This window comes from Bombus flavifrons, chromosome 15, assembly GCF_040668555.2.
Source record: "Bombus flavifrons isolate JBK064 chromosome 15, iyBomFlav1_principal, whole genome shotgun sequence".
Classification (NCBI taxonomy): Eukaryota; Metazoa; Arthropoda; class Insecta; order Hymenoptera; family Apidae; genus Bombus; species Bombus flavifrons.
Genome location: NC_138456.1, coordinates 8,232,704 through 8,258,380, shown reverse-complemented (window position 1 = coordinate 8,258,380; position 25,677 = coordinate 8,232,704). Strand labels below are relative to the sequence as shown.

The following is a 25,677-nucleotide window of genomic DNA, read 5'->3' as shown; positions in this document are numbered from 1 at the left end:
TATACTTAGACTGACGCTCGAAAATGCTTTATTAAAAAGTTATAAACGTTCGGAGATTTACTGGTAAAATTGTTCTTACGTATTTATTTATAGGAACACGCATAACAATTGGTTTATGAGAAAATAGAAAGAGAAATAGAAGAAAGTATAGAATATATTCATATGACGCTTTGTTTCTGAAAAGATCGAATTTGGAAAATTATCAAAGATGTACTTGGATTCTAATTTTCGATTGGACAGGAGTAAATATCGATAGGAGCTTATTCTACGTGTGAAAATAGGTCGAAAATGAAGAATAGAATTTTCTCATAAAGCGTTTTGTGTCCGAGAAAAATAAATTCGAAAATTGATCGTACCAGGCCAGTTCTGAAGTAAACACGCTCGGACCTTATTTTCTTGAGAATGAATCTTCAAAGAGAAAAATCTCATTCTATCTTTTTTTATTTCGTATCTCTGCCGAGCTTAACGCGCAACGAATATATCTATGGATGTGATCGGAATTAACATTAGAAACTAAAAATATATAAATAAGAAAATTGAAAAATATACATATGAGAAGTAAAGCTATCACAATGTAGGTTTTTATATTTAGAATTTTGACGAATGATTAAAACTGCAAAATATATAAAAATATAAAGATATGTCAAGGTAAACGTACAAATGTATACGAATGTACAAGAAAAGCAACAATATAAAAGTACGATGCAATAGACCAGAGGAAGTAGTTTTATAAATCAGGAGGAATATTTAGTCTGAAGAAATATTAAAAAATCGAATGAAGTACGAAGAGTATTAAATTATAACGCAATAGAAGAAATTATTTTAAAAATCAGAAGGAATATTTAGTTAGAAGAAATGTATTGAAAAATTCAAAATAGACAATACAAACCTTGTATTAAATAAATTGAAAATGCTTGTCGTATGAGTGAATAATGTAAAATTTATGAAAACTACACTGCACGTAAACGAAGATAAAGCGTATAAGACACGACGAACTGTATTGCACGAGAAGAAAAACAAGACTGAGAGTCCTTCAGTTATTGTTTTGGTATGGAACCCCAGAGTTGTATACAGGTGTGGTTTCAATATTTACATGCCTGCTTTCATAATCTGGGATTAGTTCGGAGAGTGTATTGAAGGATTTCCTTGGCAGGTATACGAAGCGCCCTAATAGCAGGTAGTTAGAAAGGTAAAAACAGGTAACGCACCTTTATCATTAGGAAGTATTTAAAATAGTTCAAGATTTTACAATCTGCGTTCTTTTTACTTACAAAAAGGTTCAATTATTTCGTATGGGCTACACTTTAATAATAAAATCGTGAGTGTGGTTTATGTTAGTCATTAAGTAAAACTTAGAAGTTTGTAATGAAAATTTGCAATATTTTTATCTTTTTAAAGAAAATGCATAACTTGCGAGTCTCTAATATAATAAATTAGTATAACAGAAAAACATTGCAAATTTAGTATGCGAATTAAATTTCTTGCATTGAAAGAGTATTTATAAATTCAAATATTCGCACACCATACATCTTCCCCATAAAAAAGCTTGTTACCTTTTATGGTGGCTCTTTTCTTTCGTAAAAACACCATCAACGAGATATAAAAAATCTTATTTTCTTGTCCTCACAACTTCACTATTATCAAAGTTACAATAAGAGTCACTAGCATAAAAAAGATACTAAAAGCAAGAAAAGAAAGAATAGAACAAATGAGTACCTATGGTAGAAACACATAATAAATCATGCTTTTTTCACTCTTTATAACAAGACATATTTAAAATTTACTACGCTATCGAGCAATTGCGTCCATATTAGCAAATGTGTCTTTATATTTGATTTTAACAGCAAATTCAATTTATCGAGATTCGATTGTGTGACAAAGCTCCCGTAACGAGACTGAGAATCTCGTAAAAATTTGGTCGGTTTGATTTCTAACACTCTTATACGTTCTTCGCGCCAAAAATCAGACAATAATATCTAAGAATTACCCTAACAAAACTAATTACCAAAATCTTGAAATCTCAAACCAAACACACAACACAGCTTCTTATTATTAATTCCATTAACCTTCAAAGAAATTATTTTCACAACGAACAAGATCGCAAAATTATATCCTAATACACGACTCTCTGAAATCTCAGCACGCTTTCTCTTTCCAAACGATCAACAAATTCGTCGATGAAGGAGCAACGCAAGCATCTCAATTGTGATCGGTACACACGTATTTCACGTGTTTGACTTGCACGTTAAGGAAGTGGTATACCCTTGGAAACCATCTACATACAGCGTAGCGGTTCGTCTGCAAAACCGTCCTCGACCATCGTTCCACTTTTTAATCTTTCCATCTCTCGAAATCGTCCTTGCCATTCTGGACGCTCGGTTATCGCTGCGTATTATCGCCCTCCACAGATTCCCCACTGATTCTTGTCTCCCTTTCCATACCTCTATTCAGCCGATCGACGATCTTTTCTCAATTGTTTGCTTATGGTCGTTGACACGATTAATAGATAAACTTGCTTGTTATTTATGCATATCTAGATCGTGATATTAAATTTCGATAGACAAGTATTTAGTAGTTTTTATGATTCAGTGAAGGGAAAGTGGTTGTTGTTCTTTGTATCTTTGAATGTAAGTGATTTAGATTTAGAGGAATTGAAATATTTTGGAGAACTATCGATAGTATGTACAAATAATGGTCTTTGCATTTGTGTATTAACATCACTTGGCAATTCTTAAGGAAGATAAATCTAGAGAGAAGAGACGATTAAATTACTCTGTTCTTATAGATCGAAACGTTCTCCCAATGAACTTTTACGACTTTTTTAGAGCCGTTTCAAGCGTCTTGGACATGGTTCTCCTAAGGTAATAATCAGAGATCACGAAAAGTATCCATCAGATGAAAGCAGATCAGAGGCGGAAGATCAAACAAGGAACGCGGGCATAATGACCTTAGGTCGCTGCTATCGACAGCTCGTTTCGCAAGAAACGATTTCTTCCGCGGTTATTCTGTGGTCTGATTGCAATTCAGATAAGTATCTGGCACGAGCGACGCTCTTCTTATATAGGGTGGTTGGTAACTGGTGGTACAAGCGGAAAGGGGGTGATTCTACGCGAAAAAAGAAGTCGAAAATATAGAATAAAAATTTTTCGTTTGAGGCTTTGTTTTCGAGAAAATCGACTTTGAATTTTCGCTCGGTACGCGTGCACTTTATCACGTCTCGTTATAACGGATCTCACTGTAGATCGTTGTCTCGATGGAAAAATTAAAAAAAAAAAATTAAAAAAGAAAAATTTTTATTCTATATTTTCGACTTCTTTTTTCGCGTAGAATCACCCACTTTCCACTTGTACCACCAATTACCAACCACCCTGTATATCTTCTGTTTTCAATTTTTTGCATCCTTTCTTACGTAACGCCTACGAACAGGCGTCATCTAAATTTCTGTTTCTATTGTAAACGATTGAACAATTAGAATTGCTATGTTGCATATTTCGCGTAAGTAATTAATTAATTGATGACGAGCTAATAATACTTTTCAATTGGAATGGAAAAATGAGAATCAAGCTTGATTGCATTTAAATATATACTTCGACCGTTGAAATTATTATAATCGAATCTCCAATTTCTATGCACATATTTTAATCTTCAACCTCAATTTCAATAAATTGTCCATTAGCTATTGATACAGGATCGGAAAATATTTCGTAGGAAGATTCGTTTGACACTAATCTTACCAGGCCCGATCAAATGACTATTTTCAAAATTTTATTTAAAATTGTACGTTCATTATTATTTCTTTTGTTCATCTAACTTTATGTAAATTCTTATATTAACAAAAATTGAGGAACTGATTAATCAGATAATATAAGAATTTACATAATGTTAGATTGAGGTTAGGTTAAGTTAGCCTGGTAAGGTTAGCGTTAATTTAAGAACATCATATAATGTTGTCTCAATACCAGAAGAATTAAAAAAACTTTTTTACAGACACATATACGTCTTTCAAGTTAATATTCGCGATTAAAGGATATATGTATACAATAAATATACCTAAATACAGTACGAATATTTTAATACTAAATATTTTACCCTACAGATATCTTAATATACTGATTTCTTAATTAAATCTTAGTATCTTAATTAAACGTTTAATATTTTGAAATTGACTATTTTATAATTTATAACTATCGAAATACTTTAAAAACTGCATATTTTATAATACTAATAAAAATTGTATAATTTAAGGCTATAGTGTGACTAATGTTATTTATCGATATCGATCAACTGTTCATTCGTAAATAAACTCGCGATTATACCAAATCACGAATACGACTCTCATTCAGCATATAGCGACCGTCAATTTGCTATAACAACGCATAACCAACAAATTCCATTAAGCGACAATTTACACGATCGAAGAATCCCTTTTCCGGAGTAACGTTATTATTGTTATTACTATTACCATCGTGGCGTACAACAAATTGTCCATTTACCCGAGAATATTGTTTAAGCGGTTTAATAAAGCAGTCTGTACACAGCGGGCAGCGAATAATCGTGGTTAATCTTCGAAGAGTACACACGATAATGCCGTTCAATTCTCTGAGGTCAGTTTCAAGTACGCCAATGAATATTTATTAGCACTAAATCAAGGGACTCAGCCTCTGGAGCTCTCGAGAATACAAATTGCCATACGCGTTCACCTCTTGCAAATGCAACCATCAACGTCTTATGGCAGTTATGGCGAATGCATAGGAGGGGACGCCACGAAATTATTACTTGAAATCTTGTGCATTTCTCGTCTACAGTCAGTCATAAAAATATGCATACATTCCTTGAATATAAAATATTATTGTAAAAACAGCTGGATGAATTTGCTTTGACACGTTAAAACACACATTATTAAAATGTAAAGTAATTAATTCGCCTTTACCATTATTAAGAGAAAAAAGAAGAAAAAAATATAAAATACAGTGTTACAAAAATTACATACAGCTGTTATGTATATATGAAATCAGAAAAATAAGCTTGATACTATATTAGTATCTGGCAGGATTATGTCGAATTTGGGCAAAATTTATATCAGTCCCTGTTTGTGTAGGAGGATTATAAGTTGTATAATTTTATAGTAAAATATAAATACACGTTATGTATATATTAATACATAGATAGCCATAAAAGAGTCATATTGTCAAAATTTATTACAAATTATTTAGTTTCGTGTTTGTTAAGGAAAAAGGAGTAAAAAAAATATAAAACCAAATGATACAAAAATTAGATACATTTGTTGCATCTACATGAAATCATAAAAATAGCGTTGAAAAAATTACAAGTTTTGTAATTTCTAACGTAATTGTATTGTAAACGTTCTAACTCTTTTCTACCTTTTTTTCAAATATATCAATAATAATTGTCTCCATATGCAGATATAAATAATTTTGTGACAAAGTACATTTTTAGCTTCTTGGTATATCACGTACACAAAATTCAATGGATGTATCTAAACTGTTGTGACTGAGTGTATATTCTTTTGTATGTATATGACTTGCGCAAGATCCATTTCGAGCACGTCCAGCTAATTTATCGGGGATTTTTACGGCGTGGACGAGGAAGAAGGAAACCTTGACTGATATTGCTTCGAATCTCGTTTGGCAGAGAGAGAGAGACAGAGACAGAGAGACAGAGAGAAAGAGAGAGAGAGAGAGAGAAGAAACTGAGTTCGCATCCCGTTTTAAGAATTTTTTAGCCTACTAACCGAGGAAGACGAGTTACAGTCATCGTCAAAAGTCTTCGACAATATAATCTTGTACAATATGAGAATGTCATTTATACCGAAAAAAATATGGGCGAGTGATTTTAAAATAAAATTTACACGGAGGGGTACAGCTTCCTTTTTCCACATGTTTTTGACAAATTCGAATCTAGTCGGTCAATATTCGAAGCTGCCTGTGATAATCATATCAGTCAACTGTTTCCTTTTTGTTATTTTAAAAATCGCGACTACCGAGCTACTCGTGTGAGGCTTCGCGACGCAACAATTTCTATGTACAATGATAAAATAAGAACTCTGAGAAATACCACCTACACTGCATTATACCTCTGTCACATAAATCCTCTTTGCTTTTCAAGCAGCAGTTCTGCGACAATCGAATTTAACCTGCATTGTTTGCTGGAAAAAAAGAAGATGACATCTCGGCGCGAGCGCGCTGTTGCACAATGCCGCGCGCGCCATTTAACAAGACTCGCTAGCCGCCCGATGAACCGGACTTAATTTCACTTTCATTGAATGCGAGGAAACCTCGCGTCGCGGATAAATTCGCAAATTAATTCTATTGGCTCCGCGCGTCGCGAGATGAATATGGCCTCGCGCATTTATTGAACCGCGCGCCGCGCAGATGATCGTTCCGTCGCCGCGAGCATTCCGCGGAAAAGCCGCGTTTCCATCGCGATCCACCTCTCGACATTACAGTTACTCGCATTAACATTCGGACACAACACCATCTATTTAATTAAATTGCTTTTAAAGGAAGATAAGCGTTTTTCTATATTTCATGTAAAGTGATACTGCGTTATTCGTTAACAATTGACTTTAAAGTGTAACAAAAAGATACTTATATTTGACAGAGAGATACAGAGACTTTGTCATTTCTTGTCCGAACTACTCTAATAAAGTTATACAAGAGGGTTGTTTTAATTACTGAACAAGTTGTTAGCAATCCACTATATACGATTATTAATAAATACAATGTAATCACATGGACATAAAAAATTCGTAGAGGTCAGAAGCTTTGCAAATGTGTGGTCAAACGTAGAAACGAAGAATAAACTGGAGCAAAGCATTTTTCTTCAAGCAGTTATAAGTTTTTTAAACTCGAAATCGAACTAAAAAATTACCATCAACGACAATTCTCGTTCACATAATCAAACGAAATTTTGATTATAAAATAATTACACAAGCCTCCGTAAAAGCTTGCAAAATCCACTAACTTCCTTAAATACCTACAATTTCGCAAATACGTTTCTTTCGCAAAATAAACTTACAAAATATAATAATCCCAAACAAGCGTGTTGTTCAATGATTCTCTCATGACACCTGCCATGCACAATCCGCCAAACAATATCTCGTCACAGATGCTTCGCCATATCAACCCCCGTCACTATAGCATCATGATCGACGAGGAAAACAAACGAAACGCAGTGGTCCCCACTGAAACGAGAAATCTGTCCAACGCAACCCAACGACCTAGTTTCCATGGTCGAACAGAGATTCGTGTTACACGACCAACCCGTTCACGAGTCATTGTAATCACTCTTATTTGATTCAAGCCAGCCAAGCGACCCTGCCTAATCGAACGCTAATTATCCTACCCCCAATTAACAAGAACGTCGATACGGGGCCACGAACAATAAGCGTTGGCCAGGAAAAATATCAACGAGAGGATGTCTCACCTTGCTCAGTTGCTCTTGATAAAAAAAGAGGAAAAATTATACATATACGTGTATAATAACTTGGACTACAGAGAAACGCGGACGAGAGTCAACCTTAAACCTGCCGCGACCTTCGAATTTTTATAACGAGAGTCAACCTTAAACCTGCCGCGACCTTCGAATTTTTATACTTCGATTTTATCGCCGGTTTAACCAACGAAAGAATTTTTCATATTTCAAGAAACACTTATTACTGGGCTACGGATTTTTATGCAAACTCGTATTCTCTCTAAAAACGAGGTCTTAGAAGAAATTCTATTTGACGCTTTCGACTTAGTCTCACACGTAGAATAGCCTCATATTAATTATTTACTCTTGTCTAGTTGCAAATTAGGCAAATTTACTTGGGTATACTTGACAAGTTTTCAAACTCGAGTTTCTCGAAAATAAGTCCTTCAATGCAATTTTGTTATTCTTGATTTTCCCCCTATTTTCATCTTATTTTTTCAACCAGAAAATCAGCCTGGTATCACTTGCACCATGAATTTAAGATTTTTACTAGGAACTTAGGATAGAATTTAGGATCACGGTGCGTAGATGGGTCAGAGGACGTGTGTCAAGAGGAGATTGAAAGGGATTACCTGAGGGTGAGCAGATGAGAAACACGAGTAGGAGACGATTAAAGAGGTTGTGGTCTTTTTATGAGTGAATTATGGCTGGTAAGCGTGGGTATTAAGTGGGAGCTGTAGTTGGTGGAAGGAGTGCGGGTACTTTAAGTGCTTGCGTTAGGAGTTTTTTGGAGGTGTTTGATGTTTAACCCTTGACGACGGCCGAGATGCAGCGAAAAGACTGAATTGGAAAGCTGGTTAGAACACGGCTGACTGATAAGGACTGTGTCATTTTATGCTTCTCTGCATACGTTGATATGACTGTGTAATTGAAACGATTATTTAATTAAGATATCAATGTAAAATGCAAAATATAATTTTCATGCTGATATTTTCTAAAATTTGTTATATGAAACACAAAATACAAATTAAACGAAAATATTGTAAGATTAAATAATTTCGTCCAAATCGTTATGATCCATCGATGATATAACGAGGATTTATTAATTGAGGTTTAATAACGAGTATCAGACGAAGAAAGTTGAAAGTTGAAAGACACGTTAGGAAAAAAGGAAATTGACACTTTTGAAGTCTTCTATTTTTAGTTGTAATTCTAAAAATAGGATAAATAGCTTTCGTCCCTTCGTCTCAGGAGATTCTAATACTTGACACTTGCTACTGCTTGACATCTAGCTGAACCTGCATAACTTCGCTTTCGTATGCTTTTTCCGCTGAGTGTAGCTACGTGAACAAATCTCAAAAGTATGCGGCATATTTACAGAAGTAATATCTTAAGAATATTCTGCTACATGCTGAGTAGGAACAAAGTAATATTAGTTGCATAATGAGGTTACAAAATGCGTCAGAAACATTTATGAACCGTGTATAGATTCTGAGAAAGAACTAACGATAATTTTTACTCTTCCTAGTTTGAATTGCTTCTCTCAAACGGAGCAAATATATTTCTAGCTCGTATGGTAATTTGATAACAACAGTGTAAAAATTCTAAAGAAGCAATTCCATAATTGGATAAGGAAACGACTTAAATTATTTGACATATTTGGAACAAATATATATATTTACAAAGACTTTGCTAATACGGATAGGTGCAGAACGAGTTCGAAGATAAGGAAAGATGGAGCAAAATAGAAATAGCACAGGGGAAAAAGGAATAGTTAAGAAATAGAATTGGTACGTACACTTCACTAGGGAAAATTATTTCTGTTATTTCAAGTAACAAATCTAAAGATAGAATATATATAAATATGAAAAAGTCAAAGTTCATTGAAAGTTTGTACGGCCTAAATATATTATTCAATCAAACTTAAATCAGACACTTTTCTTTCGATCGTTAATTTTCCTTGCGCTTCTTCGGAAAACGATATTCATATCCTTTGAAGAAGTGCAACGTTAAACTACTTCCCATCCCGAAACTCTCTCACGCCCGATAATTAAATCTTCCATTTGCGTATAGAAATGTTCGTATAAATGAATACAGAAATAGCAAAAGAAATCACGTTCAGGTCGTAAACTCAATCCATCTTCGTTCGATCATCTCTGATAACGATGATAACAACAAAAAACAAGGGAAAAACGGCGAAAAAGAGGGACAGAAAAAAAGAGGAAGAATGAAAAGGACAAGCAAAGAGGAAAGTAGCTCGACCCTGAGAGAAAAGAACGATTGTCACACTTAAACGCGAGGGATGTTCAGCGGAATTCGCGTGGCTGGCGTGCATGGGCGGGCACATTCAGCGGCGCGCCTCCCTCTTTTTCAACCCTTTTCCAACCCTTCGACCAACCTCGAGTGGCTCGACACTGTGTGTTTGTATCATCGTCCGGAACGGGATATGTTCGCATGCATATAGCAACCTCCGGCTCGGCACTAGACTCTATTTTAAGAAACTTCCCTGCTGGCTGATGCGGTCGACCGAGGAGAACAACACATGTATCCCGGTGTCGAGTGTGTCGCCTCTCGAAAAACGACTAGCACAAGCTACCTAGGCAACGTGGAGGGAGGAGACAGGGACAGAGAGAGGATAGGTGGGGTTGTAAAAGGTGTCAAGGTTCACTTTCGATTGCTACGTTTCCAATTTGTCCGAAGAGAGAGGCGTAAAGAGAGAAAGAGAGAAGTTGGCTTACGAGATGTTCCAGCTGACGTTCCAGCATGCGTCCGAGATTAAAAACTCGAGATAAGAAGGGAAGGGAGATAGGCGTTTTGTCGTTCTTTCGTTGCTTTTCTTGAATTCGTTCACCTTTTTTGTATTCGTACACTATTGTATCTATCGTGTAAAAAACATTCAAAAGATCGGTATTACTGGCAATATTTAAAGTTCTTGGCGGTATCGTACGTAAGAAAGCATACTTTTTGGTGCCATTATAAATGGACTTTTGTATGTGTCAATCTCACTTTAGTTTCAATATATTGTCGATACAATGTTGAAAATCTTAAAAATTGGCAATAATATCGACCCTCCCTTACAGTGGCTAGAAAAAGTATTGGTCAATTTCTTTTCTAATGAAATGCTTTTTTCATCAGGTATCAAATTCCATTTTTACAATATCAATCTTTTGCGGAAGAATTTTTATATTCGAATAATTCAATGGTTTTGGAACATGTTGTCGGTGGTCAGAACCATCCGAATATCCTTTCCCTTACGTAGAATCCGCGGACGGTCCCAATTTCCAAGATATTCGCAATAAAATATCGATAATTATAGTGAATTCTGCCTACAGTTGCACGTCCGTGACAGTGTTCGTGCCTAGAGGCGGCCGGATGCAATAATCTAACCCAAACTTAATTCTTATCTTTCGTTTATAATATACGCAATGTCCACCGACGTCTGCCGAACGACCGACAGTAACTCAACGTAGTAACCGAAAGATTGACAATCGATGCTCGGCTTACGCCATCAAGTTGCATGCCTTGTAGTCGTAGGTAAACATTGTGTCGCCTAAAAAGAAGCTACATTTCTTTGTCACCTCTCTGTGTTTACAAACTAAAGCACAACATATAATACACTGTATATAATATAATCATGTCCGTACATAAACAACCGCGCCTCTAGGCAATCGACAAACAATACTAACACGTACGTTGTCACGGACACACAATGATAGGTAGAATTTACTGTAGTGGTAACGACAGTTTTTTACGAATATCTCGGGAACTAAGGACGTCCGCGGATTATGTGTAAGGAAAAAGTTGTTTGGAATCATGATTCCGACAACATATTAAAAAATATGTCATTTATTGAAATCATTTTAAAAACTAGCCTTTATAGACGAGTATGTAGCTCAAAAAGTAGTGAATCATAGAAATGTCTGCGTGTATCAGAATTCAGACAGGCTCCGTCATCCGAAGGTTAAAATACGCCATGTTCATAAAATCAAATATGAAACAAACTATAGAAATAATAGGAATAAATAGAAAATTACGTTAAAAATGTTACGTAACGCAACTTTACTCTGCGTAATACGATATATACAACGCAACATATATATGTATGCTCGATTCTAAGCTGGTCGCCTTGATTCAACTTCGATGTGGTTATTGAATCAATTATTATTATCAAACCAGCTGGCTTCCCTTGTTATCGTACATCTAATCTCGATTTCGCTGCGAGTTAATTAATGCTAAACAATACACCATTACATTGCGATATGATTATGTGATCGATGGAAGTGCGTTTCGTCGTTCTGTACTGTTTACTCAACAACTATTTAACTTTCCTCTCTTGTCAGTTAAACATTTCTATCCAAAGACACGACAACTTTCTTTCCTCTTATCTCTTTCACAATCTTTAAATTTTGTTCTATACCCTATTGATACAAAAAAATACGAAATATATTCCAATATATTCTTTATATTTCGATTTATTTTGTAGATTTATCCTTGACATGTAAGGATAATGTTCATAAATTTGCTCGTCTTGATAAGGATAGTTCAAGTAATGTATTTCTTCTATCCTACACACATTTCCCACGATTCTCTTATATCTTAAATAAAAATTCATCAATGGAAAACGAGTTTGCATCATGTAAAAACACAGAACATTAATATCGAAAATTTGTAATTGTTTTCAATCTTAACTTTTTTGACAACTGTGGGTACTGGAAAAAAACAGATTCGTAGATTCGTATTTAGCTCATAAAACTCAACAAGTATCGCTTATTGAAAGTTGTAAAATTAGATACTATCCTTTGACTGAAACTTCGTTTTAAATAACAAATTTTCTTATCATAACGGAAAAATGATCTTTCCAGAACTATCAACCCACTCCAGATAACACGAACCATGACTAACAAACTCATTTCTCCAAAGATTACAGACATCATACATACTCTTAAACGATCGAAAGAAACGAAAGCAAAAAACCTATAATCTTCAAACGTCTCAGGATTCTGTAACTCGTGTTTTGTTTTTATCGCCGAATCGTTTGCGATGAGGAAAAAGCCAGATCCTGGAACTTTTGAGTCGCTTACGAGCTTTGTGATTGATTCGTCGCAGTTGCGAGTAAATGGCTCTTTACCAACGTTTTTCTTCCATCTTTCCGGATTCCACTCCTCGAGCATCGATCTCGTTTTCCTGGTATACGAAGTCGTTTGACGTCTCATTAGCAGAATAATTAGTTTCCTCTTTTGACAAATTTTTACCTCTGTTGAGATGCGACTACATCTTTAGACACAACGTTAGGCAATATTCTGAAGGGACAAGAAGTTCTGCAGGGAATGGTAAAGAAAATTTGACTTGTGACACATAAGAATTATCTATTTTATTATGTAAATAGACCGCGGTTTTATACGCATTTGCGGAAAATTTGCACGTAATACGACGAAATATATATGCTTCCTTTAATATTTTTCTATAATACTTAATAGGTAATGCAATTGTCTACCCTTTTGTCTTTTACCGGGATTTTACTTTTTTAAATATATTCTCGCAGATGAATTTGCATAAAAAATTCGTAAGTCCAATTATAAAATATTATTGAAGGAATTATCAAAAATATGGACTACGGGGCCCCAGGGGGAAACCTGGAATCTGTAAGCTGGACTACTAACACTAAGGGAACTCTGGCAGTTAATGATGTTCTCACATCCTTATTTTGTCCATTCTTCTCCTTCACAACACCACCCACTTTCACTTTGATCACAGGTAACCTTCGTTTCGTTGTTCGATTATTTGTGTCACAAGTACTAAGAATATGAGGAGGAAGAGTATTTTTTTTCCTCTTTAATTTTTTTTTTTTTTTTTTTTTATTTTTGTTTTTCCTATGTTGTTCTTTTCATAGGTAGGCTTCTTTTTTTTTTATTTTTCACACATCTCAGGAGGTAATTTTTTCCCCTTCGTCTTAAACTTCCCTCATATATTTTGTAAATGTCAAAGACCTAGACCTAAGACTAGAAAAACTGCATCGCGTAGTTGTACGAATAATTCTTCAGAACACACGCAACAGAAAAATCCATCACATTTACAACTTCTGATCCTGAAACACATTTACACCAAAATCCAGGAGCGAATGGACTCGAACCGCCAACCTAAGCGTTTGCAGTCAGCTACAGTAACAACATAGCCACCGTCGTCCTGTACGAACTATAGTTTAGAACTCGTATTTGAGGAAAAACATTCTGATCTCGCGCTGTTAGATATATATTATTCATTATAAAATATATATGAAACTTTACTTCCTTTGTTTTATAGTAAAAAACGTGTATATAATATTTTATAATGAAATAAATAATTCTTATCGTTTATAATAACACAACGGCCAAACTTGTCTATACAATATTATTATTAATAAATAATATATAACATTATTTAGTATAAAATAAAAGGTAAGGTTTTATGTATACTTGTAAATAGTATTATTAATTTAGAAATAATTCATTACTATTATTAATGTTACATCATATATTGTCTAGCATTTAAAATTAGAATAAAATTTAATTACTTTCTTGTAACAATGTTTTCTACATTCGTGTTCAAACACTGCCTATCAAAATACAGTTTCGACATCCAAGAAATCATAAAGAGTAATGCAAATGCAATTAGACGGCTACAGCAGGCATACAAAAGACATAGACCGTCGAATAATTTCAGCTCCATGCTGAGTACGTTTGGAAACGTCTATGAAAAAATTTGCATCGATCTCGTTTTCATGGTATACGACGTCGTTTGACGTCTTATTAGCAGAATAATTAGTTTCCTCTTTTGACAAATTTTTACCTCTGTTGAGATGCGACTACATCTTTAGACACAACGTTAGGCAATATTCTGAAGGGTCAAGAAGTTCTGCAGGGAATGGTAAAGAAAATTTGACTTGTGACACATAAGAATTATCTATTTTATTATGTAAATAGACCGCGGTTTTATACGCATTTGTGGAAAATTTGCACGTAATACGACGAAATATATATGCTTCCTTTAATATTTTTCTATAATACTTAATAGGTAATGCAATTGTCTACCCTTTTGTCTTTTACCGGGATTTTACTTTTTTAAATATATTCTCGCAGATGAATTTGCATAAAAAATTCGTAAGTCCAATTATAAAATATTATTGAAGGAATTATCAAAAATATGGACTACGGGGCCCCAGGGGGAAACCTGGAATCTGTAAGCTGGACTACTAACACTAAGGGAACTCTGGCAGTTAATGATGTTCTCACATCCTTATTTTGTCCATTCTTCTCCTTCACAACACCACCCACTTTCACTTTGATCACAGGTAACCTTCGTTTCGTTGTTCGATTATTTGTGTCACAAGTACTAAGAATATGAGGAGGAAGAGTATTTTTTTTCCTCTTTAATTTTTTTTTTTTTTTTTTTTTATTTTTGTTTTTCCTATGTTGTTCTTTTCATAGGTAGGCTTCTTTTTTTTTTATTTTTCACACATCTCAGGAGGTAATTTTTTCCCCTTCGTCTTAAACTTCCCTCATATATTTTGTAAATGTCAAAGACCTAGACCTAAGACTAGAAAAACTGCATCGCGTAGTTGTACGAATAATTCTTCAGAACACACGCAACAGAAAAATCCATCACATTTACAACTTCTGATCCTGAAACACATTTACACCAAAATCCAGGAGCGAATGGACTCGAACCGCCAACCTAAGCGTTTGCAGTCAGCTACAGTAACAACATAGCCACCGTCGTCCTGTACGAACTATAGTTTAGAACTCGTATTTGAGGAAAAACATTCTGATCTCGCGCTGTTAGATATATATTATTCATTATAAAATATATATGAAACTTTACTTCCTTTGTTTTATAGTAAAAAACGTGTATATAATATTTTATAATGAAATAAATAATTCTTATCGTTTATAATAACACAACGGCCAAACTTGTCTATACAATATTATTATTAATAAATAATATATAACATTATTTAGTATAAAATAAAAGGTAAGGTTTTATGTATACTTGTAAATAGTATTATTAATTTAGAAATAATTCATTACTATTATTAATGTTACATCATATATTGTCTAGCATTTAAAATTAGAATAAAATTTAATTACTTTCTTGTAACAATGTTTTCTACATTCGTGTTCAAACACTGCCTATCAAAATACAGTTTCGACATCCAAGAAATCATAAAGAGTAATGCAAATGCAATTAGACGGCTACAGCAGGCATACAAAAGACATAGACCGTCGAATAATTTCAGCTCCATGCTGAGTACGTTTGGAAACGTCTATGAAAAAATTTGCATCGATCTCGTTTTCATGGTATACGACGTCGTTTGACGTCTTATTAGCAGAATAATTAGTTTCCTCTTTTGACAAATTTTTACCTCTGTTGAGATGCGACTACATCTTTAGACACAACGTTAGGTAATATTCTGAAGGGACAAGAAGTTCTGCAGGGAATGGTAAAGAAAATTTGACTTGTGACACATAAGAATTATCTATTTTATTATGTAAATAGACCGCGGTTTTATACGCATTTGCGGAAAATTTGCACGTAATACGACGAAATATATATGCTTCCTTTAATATTTTTCTATAATACTTAATAGGTAATGCAATTGTCTACCCTTTTGTCTTTTACCGGGATTTTATTTTTTTAAATATATTCTCGCAGATGAATTTGCATAAAAAATTCGTAAGTCCAATTATAAAATATTATTGAAGGAATTATCAAAAATATGGACTACGGGGCCCCAGGGGGAAACCTGGAATCTGTAAGCTGGACTACTAACACTAAGGGAACTCTGGCAGTTAATGATGTTCTCACATCCTTATTTTGTCCATTCTTCTCCTTCACAACACCACCCACTTTCACTTTGATCACAGGTAACCTTCGTTTCGTTGTTCGATTATTTGTGTCACAAGTACTAAGAATATGAGGAGGAAGAGTATTTTTTTTCCTCTTTAATTTTTTTTTTTTTTTTTTTTTTTATTTTTGTTTTTCCTATGTTGTTCTTTTCATAGGTAGGCTTCTTTTTTTTTTATTTTTCACACATCTCAGGAGGTAATTTTTTCCCCTTCGTCTTAAACTTCCCTCATATATTTTGTAAATGTCAAAGACCTAGACCTAAGACTAGAAAAACTGCATCGCGTAGTTGTACGAATAATTCTTCAGAACACACGCAACAGAAAAATCCATCACATTTACAACTTCTGATCCTGAAACACATTTACACCAAAATCCAGGAGCGAATGGACTCGAACCGCCAACCTAAGCGTTTGCAGTCAGCTACAGTAACAACATAGCCACCGTCGTCCTGTACGAACTATAGTTTAGAACTCGTATTTGAGGAAAAACATTCTGATCTCGCGCTGTTAGATATATATTATTCATTATAAAATATATATGAAACTTTACTTCCTTTGTTTTATAGTAAAAAACGTGTATATAATATTTTATAATGAAATAAATAATTCTTATCGTTTATAATAACACAACGGCCAAACTTGTCTATACAATATTATTATTAATAAATAATATATAACATTATTTAGTATAAAATAAAAGGTAAGGTTTTATGTATACTTGTAAATAGTATTATTAATTTAGAAATAATTCATTACTATTATTAATGTTACATCATATATTGTCTAGCATTTAAAATTAGAATAAAATTTAATTACTTTCTTGTAACAATGTTTTCTACATTCGTGTTCAAACACTGCCTATCAAAATACAGTTTCGACATCCAAGAAATCATAAAGAGTAATGCAAATGCAATTAGACGGCTACAGCAGGCATACAAAAGACATAGACCGTCGAATAATTTCAGCTCCATGCTGAGTACGTTTGGAAACGTCTATGAAAAAATTTGCATCGATCTCGTTTTCATGGTATACGACGTCGTTTGACGTCTTATTAGCAGAATAATTAGTTTCCTCTTTTGACAAATTTTTACCTCTGTTGAGATGCGACTACATCTTTAGACACAACGTTAGGCAATATTCTGAAGGGTCAAGAAGTTCTGCAGGGAATGGTAAAGAAAATTTGACTTGTGACACATAAGAATTATCTATTTTATTATGTAAATAGACCGCGGTTTTATACGCATTTGTGGAAAATTTGCACGTAATACGACGAAATATATATGCTTCCTTTAATATTTTTCTATAATACTTAATAGGTAATGCAATTGTCTACCCTTTTGTCTTTTACCGGGATTTTACTTTTTTAAATATATTCTCGCAGATGAATTTGCATAAAAAATTCGTAAGTCCAATTATAAAATATTATTGAAGGAATTATCAAAAATATGGACTACGGGGCCCCAGGGGGAAACCTGGAATCTGTAAGCTGGACTACTAACACTAAGGGAACTCTGGCAGTTAATGATGTTCTCACATCCTTATTTTGTCCATTCTTCTCCTTCACAACACCACCCACTTTCACTTTGATCACAGGTAACCTTCGTTTCGTTGTTCGATTATTTGTGTCACAAGTACTAAGAATATGAGGAGGAAGAGTATTTTTTTTCCTCTTTAATTTTTTTTTTTTTTTTTTTTTTATTTTTGTTTTTCCTATGTTGTTCTTTTCATAGGTAGGCTTCTTTTTTTTTTATTTTTCACACATCTCAGGAGGTAATTTTTTCCCCTTCGTCTTAAACTTCCCTCATATATTTTGTAAATGTCAAAGACCTAGACCTAAGACTAGAAAAACTGCATCGCGTAGTTGTACGAATAATTCTTCAGAACACACGCAACAGAAAAATCCATCACATTTACAACTTCTGATCCTGAAACACATTTACACCAAAATCCAGGAGCGAATGGACTCGAACCGCCAACCTAAGCGTTTGCAGTCAGCTACAGTAACAACATAGCCACCGTCGTCCTGTACGAACTATAGTTTAGAACTCGTATTTGAGGAAAAACATTCTGATCTCGCGCTGTTAGATATATATTATTCATTATAAAATATATATGAAACTTTACTTCCTTTGTTTTATAGTAAAAAACGTGTATATAATATTTTATAATGAAATAAATAATTCTTATCGTTTATAATAACACAACGGCCAAACTTGTCTATACAATATTATTATTAATAAATAATATATAACATTATTTAGTATAAAATAAAAGGTAAGGTTTTATGTATACTTGTAAATAGTATTATTAATTTAGAAATAATTCATTACTATTATTAATGTTACATCATATATTGTCTAGCATTTAAAATTAGAATAAAATTTAATTACTTTCTTGTAACAATGTTTTCTACATTCGTGTTCAAACACTGCCTATCAAAATACAGTTTCGACATCCAAGAAATCATAAAGAGTAATGCAAATGCAATTAGACGGCTACAGCAGGCATACAAAAGACATAGACCGTCGAATAATTTCAGCTCCATGCTGAGTACGTTTGGAAACGTCTATGAAAAAATTTGCATCGATCTCGTTTTCATGGTATACGACGTCGTTTGACGTCTTATTAGCAGAATAATTAGTTTCCTCTTTTGACAAATTTTTACCTCTGTTGAGATGCGACTACATCTTTAGACACAACGTTAGGTAATATTCTGAAGGGACAAGAAGTTCTGCAGGGAATGGTAAAGAAAATTTGACTTGTGACACATAAGAATTATCTATTTTATTATGTAAATAGACCGCGGTTTTATACGCATTTGCGGAAAATTTGCACGTAATACGACGAAATATATATGCTTCCTTTAATATTTTTCTATAATACTTAATAGGTAATGCAATTGTCTACCCTTTTGTCTTTTACCGGGATTTTACTTTTTTAAATATATTCTCGCAGATGAATTTGCATAAAAAATTCGTAAGTCCAATTATAAAATATTATTGAAGGAATTATCAAAAATATGGACTACGGGGCCCCAGGGGGAAACCTGGAATCTGTAAGCTGGACTACTAACACTAAGGGAACTCTGGCAGTTAATGATGTTCTCACATCCTTATTTTGTCCATTCTTCTCCTTCACAACACCACCCACTTTCACTTTGATCACAGGTAACCTTCGTTTCGTTGTTCGATTATTTGTGTCACAAGTACTAAGAATATGAGGAGGAAGAGTATTTTTTTTCCTCTTTAATTTTTTTTTTTTTTTTTTTTTTTATTTTTGTTTTTCCTATGTTGTTCTTTTCATAGGTAGGCTTCTTTTTTTTTTATTTTTCACACATCTCAGGAGGTAATTTTTTCCCCTTCGTCTTAAACTTCCCTCATATATTTTGTAAATGTCAAAGACCTAGACCTAAGACTAGAAAAACTGCATCGCGTAGTTGTACGAATAATTCTTCAGAACACACGCAACAGAAAAATCCATCACATTTACAACTTCTGATCCTGAAACACATTTACACCAAAATCCAGGAGCGAATGGACTCGAACCGCCAACCTAAGCGTTTGCAGTCAGCTACAGTAACAACATAGCCACCGTCGTCCTGTACGAACTATAGTTTAGAACTCGTATTTGAGGAAAAACATTCTGATCTCGCGCTGTTAGATATATATTATTCATTATAAAATATATATGAAACTTTACTTCCTTTGTTTTATAGTAAAAAACGTGTATATAATATTTTATAATGAAATAAATAATTCTTATCGTTTATAATAACACAACGGCCAAACTTGTCTATACAATATTATTATTAATAAATAATATATAACATTATTTAGTATAAAATAAAAGGTAAGGTTTTATGTATACTTGTAAATAGTATTATTAATTTAGAAATAATTCATTACTATTATTAATGTTACATCATATATTGTCTAGCATTTAAAATTAGAATAAAATTTAATTACTTTCTTGTAACAATGTTTTCTACATTCGTGTTCAAACACTGCCTATCAAAATACAGTTTCGACATCCAAGAAATCGTAAAGAGTAATGCAAATGCAATTAGACGGCTACAGCAGGCATACAAAAGACATAGACCGTCGAATAATTTCAGCTCCATGCTGAGTACGTTTAGAAACGTCTATGAAAAAATTTGCATCGATCTCGTTTTCATGGTATACGACGTCGTTTGACGTCTTATTAGCAGAATAATTAGTTTCCTCTTTTGACAAATTTTTACCTCTGTTGAGATGCGACTACATCTTTAGACACAACGTTAGGTAATATTCTGAAGGGACAAGAAGTTCTGCAGGGAATGGTAAAGAAAATTTGACTTGTGACACATAAGAATTATCTATTTTATTATGTAAATAGACCGCGGTTTTATACGCATTTGCGGAAAATTTGCACGTAATACGACGAAATATATATGCTTCCTTTAATATTTTTCTATAATACTTAATAGGTAATGCAATTGTCTACCCTTTTGTCTTTTACCGGGATTTTACTTTTTTAAATATATTCTCGCAGATGAATTTGCATAAAAAATTCGTAAGTCCAATTATAAAATATTATTGAAGGAATTATCAAAAATATGGACTACGGGGCCCCAGGGGGAAACCTGGAATCTGTAAGCTGGACTACTAACACTAAGGGAACTCTGGCAGTTAATGATGTTCTCACATCCTTATTTTGTCCATTCTTCTCCTTCACAACACCACCCACTTTCACATTGATCACAGGTAACCTTCGTTTCGTTGTTCGATTATTTGTGTCACAAGTACTAAGAATATGAGGAGGAAGAGTATTTTTTTTCCTCTTTAATTTTTTTTTTTTTTTTTTTTATTTTTGTTTTTCCTATGTTGTTCTTTTCATAGGTAGGCTTCTTTTTTTTTTATTTTTCACACATCTCAGGAGGTAATTTTTTCCCCTTCGTCTTAAACTTCCCTCATATATTTTGTAAATGTCAAAGACCTAGACCTAAGACTAGAAAAACTGCATCGCGTAGTTGTACGAATAATTCTTCAGAACACACGCAACAGAAAAATCCATCACATTTACAACTTCTGATCCTGAAACACATTTACACCAAAATCCAGGAGCGAATGGACTCGAACCGCCAACCTAAGCGTTTGCAGTCAGCTACAGTTTTTTTTTTAATAATGTTTATTAAGCCAAGGATACAATTTTCGTTACATTTTGATATTCAAATAAACTGTGAATTTTGGTAATGGTGTGCTAGGCAAAAGTACCGATACGCGACGGTACGACGTAGCCATACTATATTATGTGTCGGTGTTTTACAATTTTTTTGTGATTTTTGTCTATTCTTTGGATTTAAGCCGCTGGGGGGCGGAGCTTTTATGTAATTTTGTTCTTGCTTGATTTTTTTTTGTCCTGAAACTTGGTCGCAAAACAGGACTTATCGGTAATTTACATTTTGGCGCTGTATGCCTTTGGAGGGGATAATAGGGAGGGGGCGGGGGAGGGGGATGTCAAATAGGTTTATTTACAATATTTACAAATTATTTACAATTACACCTGTGTTATGCGGTGTCAGAGATGTGTTCTGTCGGTTTACTGGTTTTCTCTCTTGTTTTATTTTGGATTTGAAATCCACCAATATTTCTTTGTGTTTTTTCTGTGTTTGTCTTTAGCGTCTTTCAGAGGGAGGGCCATGTTGTATCTCCACCTAGTGTCTGCGGTTTGTCCGTTTAAGTTTTCTTCGTAGAGTATGGTTTTGGTTCCTATTTTTCTTTTTATGTGGTATATTACTGGGATGTTATTTTGATCCTGGAGGTAGTTTTTTTCGTCTAAGTAGATGAACGCTTCTGGTGGGATGTAGCCTGTTGCCAGAGTGTTTTTGTAGTATGAGTCATTTGGGAGTAGGCAACTGAAGATTAGGCTGTTTTCTTGAATTTTTGCAGCTTGCGCGAAGTGGTTTCTTGTTACTTTTAATATGTGACAGTCTATGCGGTGAATGTTGGCTAGGTCGTATATTGTTTTGTTTTTAACATATTTTTTGAATCCGCTGTGTTCGGATCTGTAAGTATTCAGGCAAGCTCTGATGCATTTCCTTTCGAATCTGCGAATTTTTTCCATTTGGGAGGCTGCTATGTTGTACCAGATTGGGCAGCCGTATGTTATAATAGGTCTGATTAGTGCTTGATAGCACAGTATTTTTACTTGACTGTTGAGATGTTTAGAGTAAAATAATCTTTTTACTCTCCAAAATGCTTTGCTGGCTTTGGAGAGTTGGATTTGAATGTGCTGCATGTAGCTTAGTTTATCGTCTATGTTTATACCTAGGTATTTAACGCAGTTTTTATGCGGTATGGGTTCCCCTTCGTTTGCTTTTTCCCTAAGCTGAAATTTTTTGCAGTGTTCCCTTTCTATTGGACCGATTTTGCTTGACTTGGGTCTAAATAGTATTGTCTCACATTTGTTTGTGTTTATTTTTAGCTTCCATGTGTTGTAATAATCGTTAATTTTTTCAAAGAGTTCTTGTAATTCTGTTTTTATTCTCGTGGTTTTGTGGCCTGTTACGTAGATGATTAGGTCATCTGCGAAGGCTATGGAGCGTTTATGGGTGGATGTATTGAGATTAAAGAGGTTTAGTAAGTCACTATTGTAAATATTGAAAAGTAGCGGGGAGTTTACTGTGCCTTGTTGCAGACCGTTTTTTATGGAGAATTCTTTGCTGGATGTGTGTGATCCTTCAGTCATTACGAAGGTTCTGCTTGTGATCATGTCCCAAACTATTTTAATTAGGTATTTGGGGAAATTTTTCTTGATTAATTTGTATATGAGACCTGGGATCCAGACTGTGTCGAAGGCTTTTTCGAGGTCTATTAGGCAGGCGGCTACTCGTTGTTTTGCGTTTAGCGCCCAGCAGATGTCCGACGTAAGTTTGTTTATTGCGTGAATTGTGGAGTGTTTGTGTCGGAAGCCAAATTGATTTTCTGGGATTATGTCATTTTTTGAGCAGAAGGAGGTGAGGGGGTTGTTTATGGTTATTTCAAATACCTTGCTTATGTTGGGGAGGAGACTTATGGGTCGTAGGTTTGCGGGTGATGAGCCGTCTTTATCTTTTTTTGTTATCGCTATCAGTTTGGCTTTTTTCCATTTTTTGGGGAAATATGTGTTGTTTAGTGCATTGTTGAAGAGTACTGTGTAGTACCATTTTATTTTGTTCGGTAGGTGCTTGAGTAGGATGTTTGGGATGCCGTCGAAGCCGGAGGATTTTTTGTTGTTTAGTTTGGAGAATATTTTGTTTAGTTGATTGTAGTTTGTGAAGTAGTTTATTTCTGGCTCCGGTTGTTTGGGGTTGTCTGCGGTGTTTTCGTTTGAGAATGTGCTGACTGTTTTGTTTAGCGTTATGTCTTGTTCCATTTCGTTTCTGAGTTTGTATGTTTCGGCGGTGATAATTCTGTTTAGTTGTTCACGGCCCATGTGTTCGTTTTGTGTGTGTGTTTTGGAAAAGTGGGTGCCGATAATGTCTAGTTTTTCTGTTGATTTGGCTATTATGAAGTTACCCTCGGTGTCTCTGGTGGTGTTGCGTATCGATAAACCTGCTTCTTGGATGAGGGAAGCTTTTTCTGGGGGCAATTTGAGAGGTGGGATGGGGTTTTGTCCTTTTGGCCTGAAGATTTGATTTATTTGTGGAAACATGTTGGCTGTGTCGTTTTTGGAGATGTTTTTTATTTTGTTTGTCCAGTGATGGTTTATGGAGCTTGCGAATTCTTGTTTCAGTTGTGTTTTTATTTCGTATAGGAGGTACTTTAGAAATTCTAATTCTTCTCTTTTGTCATAAGAATAGTTGGATTTTATATTGTTTACTTTGGAGAGTATGTAGCTTTTGTCCCGTTGTAGTTCTTTTATTTTGTTGTTGATATAGGGCTTGCATGAATTTTCTTGTTTTACGATTGGCACGGATTTTTGGAGAGCGATTTGTGTATGTTTTTCTATTTCTTCTAGGAATGAGTCGATTTGACTGTTAGTTAGATTGGCGTTGTTGTAGATCTTTAGGTCGCAGTTCTGTTCGAGTATGTTTTGGAATTTTTTCCAATCGGTCTTTTTGTAATTGTACCTGGGTGCCTCGGTCTGTATTTCGAGTGTTAGGAGGTCCGATGTATCCTTTTTTATGTGGAATACTAGGGCGCTATGGTCACTGTCATAGGATAAGGTTTTTAGGGTGTTGTTTGGGCGTAGGTCTTGAAACTTTAGTCTCGCATCTGCTAAGCATATGTCCAGGTATGAGCCTCCTTTTGGGTAAGAGGGTAGTTCGGAGCTGTATAAGATTGTTTTGAAGTGAATGCTTCTGTTGTCTAGCCAGTTTCTAATGAAGTTGCCTCTCGTGTTGTTTATTTCGTTTTTCCAGCTGGTGTGTTTTGCGTTGAGGTCGCCTGCTATTATATAGAAGTTTTCTGGCTTGTTGAGCTGTAGGAGTTCGAAGAGTTTATTGAATTCTTCGCTAAATTCCTTCCGGTTTCCATAGGTTGCGTAGGCTGCAGTGATGAATAGGTTTTCCTTATCGCTTATTTTTATTTTTATGATCGTTGTTTCTAGGATTTTGAAACTTGTTATTTTGTCATTTAGAATTGTTTCGTGTTTTATGGGGTTTCTTATGAGGATTGCTGTTCCTCCTCCTTGGCTGGCGTTCGGTCTGTCTTGTCTTATCATGGAGTAGTTTTTGAAGTGTACTTTGTGTCTTTTATTTAGTTTTGTTTCTGAGATGAGTACGATGTCGGGGGTTTCTTTATTTATTAGGGTTAGCATACTGTATCTTTTTTGATTTGAGATTAGGGAGTTGGCATTTATTGCAATTATTTTCAGATCTTTTAAGTTTAATTTATTTGTTTTTTGCTGTGTTTGTTGGTTTTGAGGTTTATGGATATTTGTCATACGCGATGTTTAAAGCCTTGTAGATGGTGTCGAACCTTTCTTCATGTATTGCTAGTGTTGTTTTTATGGCGTTTAATTGCATTTGCTGTTCTTTTAGCGCTTGGAGTATGCTTTTTTTGAAGTCTTCAAAGTAGTTTATGTTTAGTTGGGGGGTGTTGTCGGTTTTAGGTGGGTATAGGCCTGGGAGCGGATGATATGAATTTGTTTTTGGGGGTATGTCTTCGGGTGTTTTATTTTTTATTATTTGCCGTTTCACTATGTCTGAGAACTTTAGTTCTGGGACGTATTTACGGCTGATTTGGGCAATTCGTTCTGCTTTTGTTTCTTTGTCATTTTTTATTTTTTTTGTTAAGTTTTTACGGAGTTCTACGAGTTTGGGACACCCCTTGTATGACGCTGGGTGTCCGTAATTTTTGCAGGTTACGCAGAATATTTTGTCGTTAGTGACTGCGTCTTC

General features: G+C 34.5%; 1 protein-coding gene across 9 annotated transcripts in view; it reads right to left on the bottom strand.

Annotated features, from left to right (window-relative positions):
• The window catches only part of Ih (hyperpolarization activated cyclic nucleotide gated potassium channel Ih), a 236,678-nt gene that overhangs the window by 102,590 nt on the left and 108,411 nt on the right, over positions 1-25,677 (bottom strand). The window lies entirely within an intron of this gene.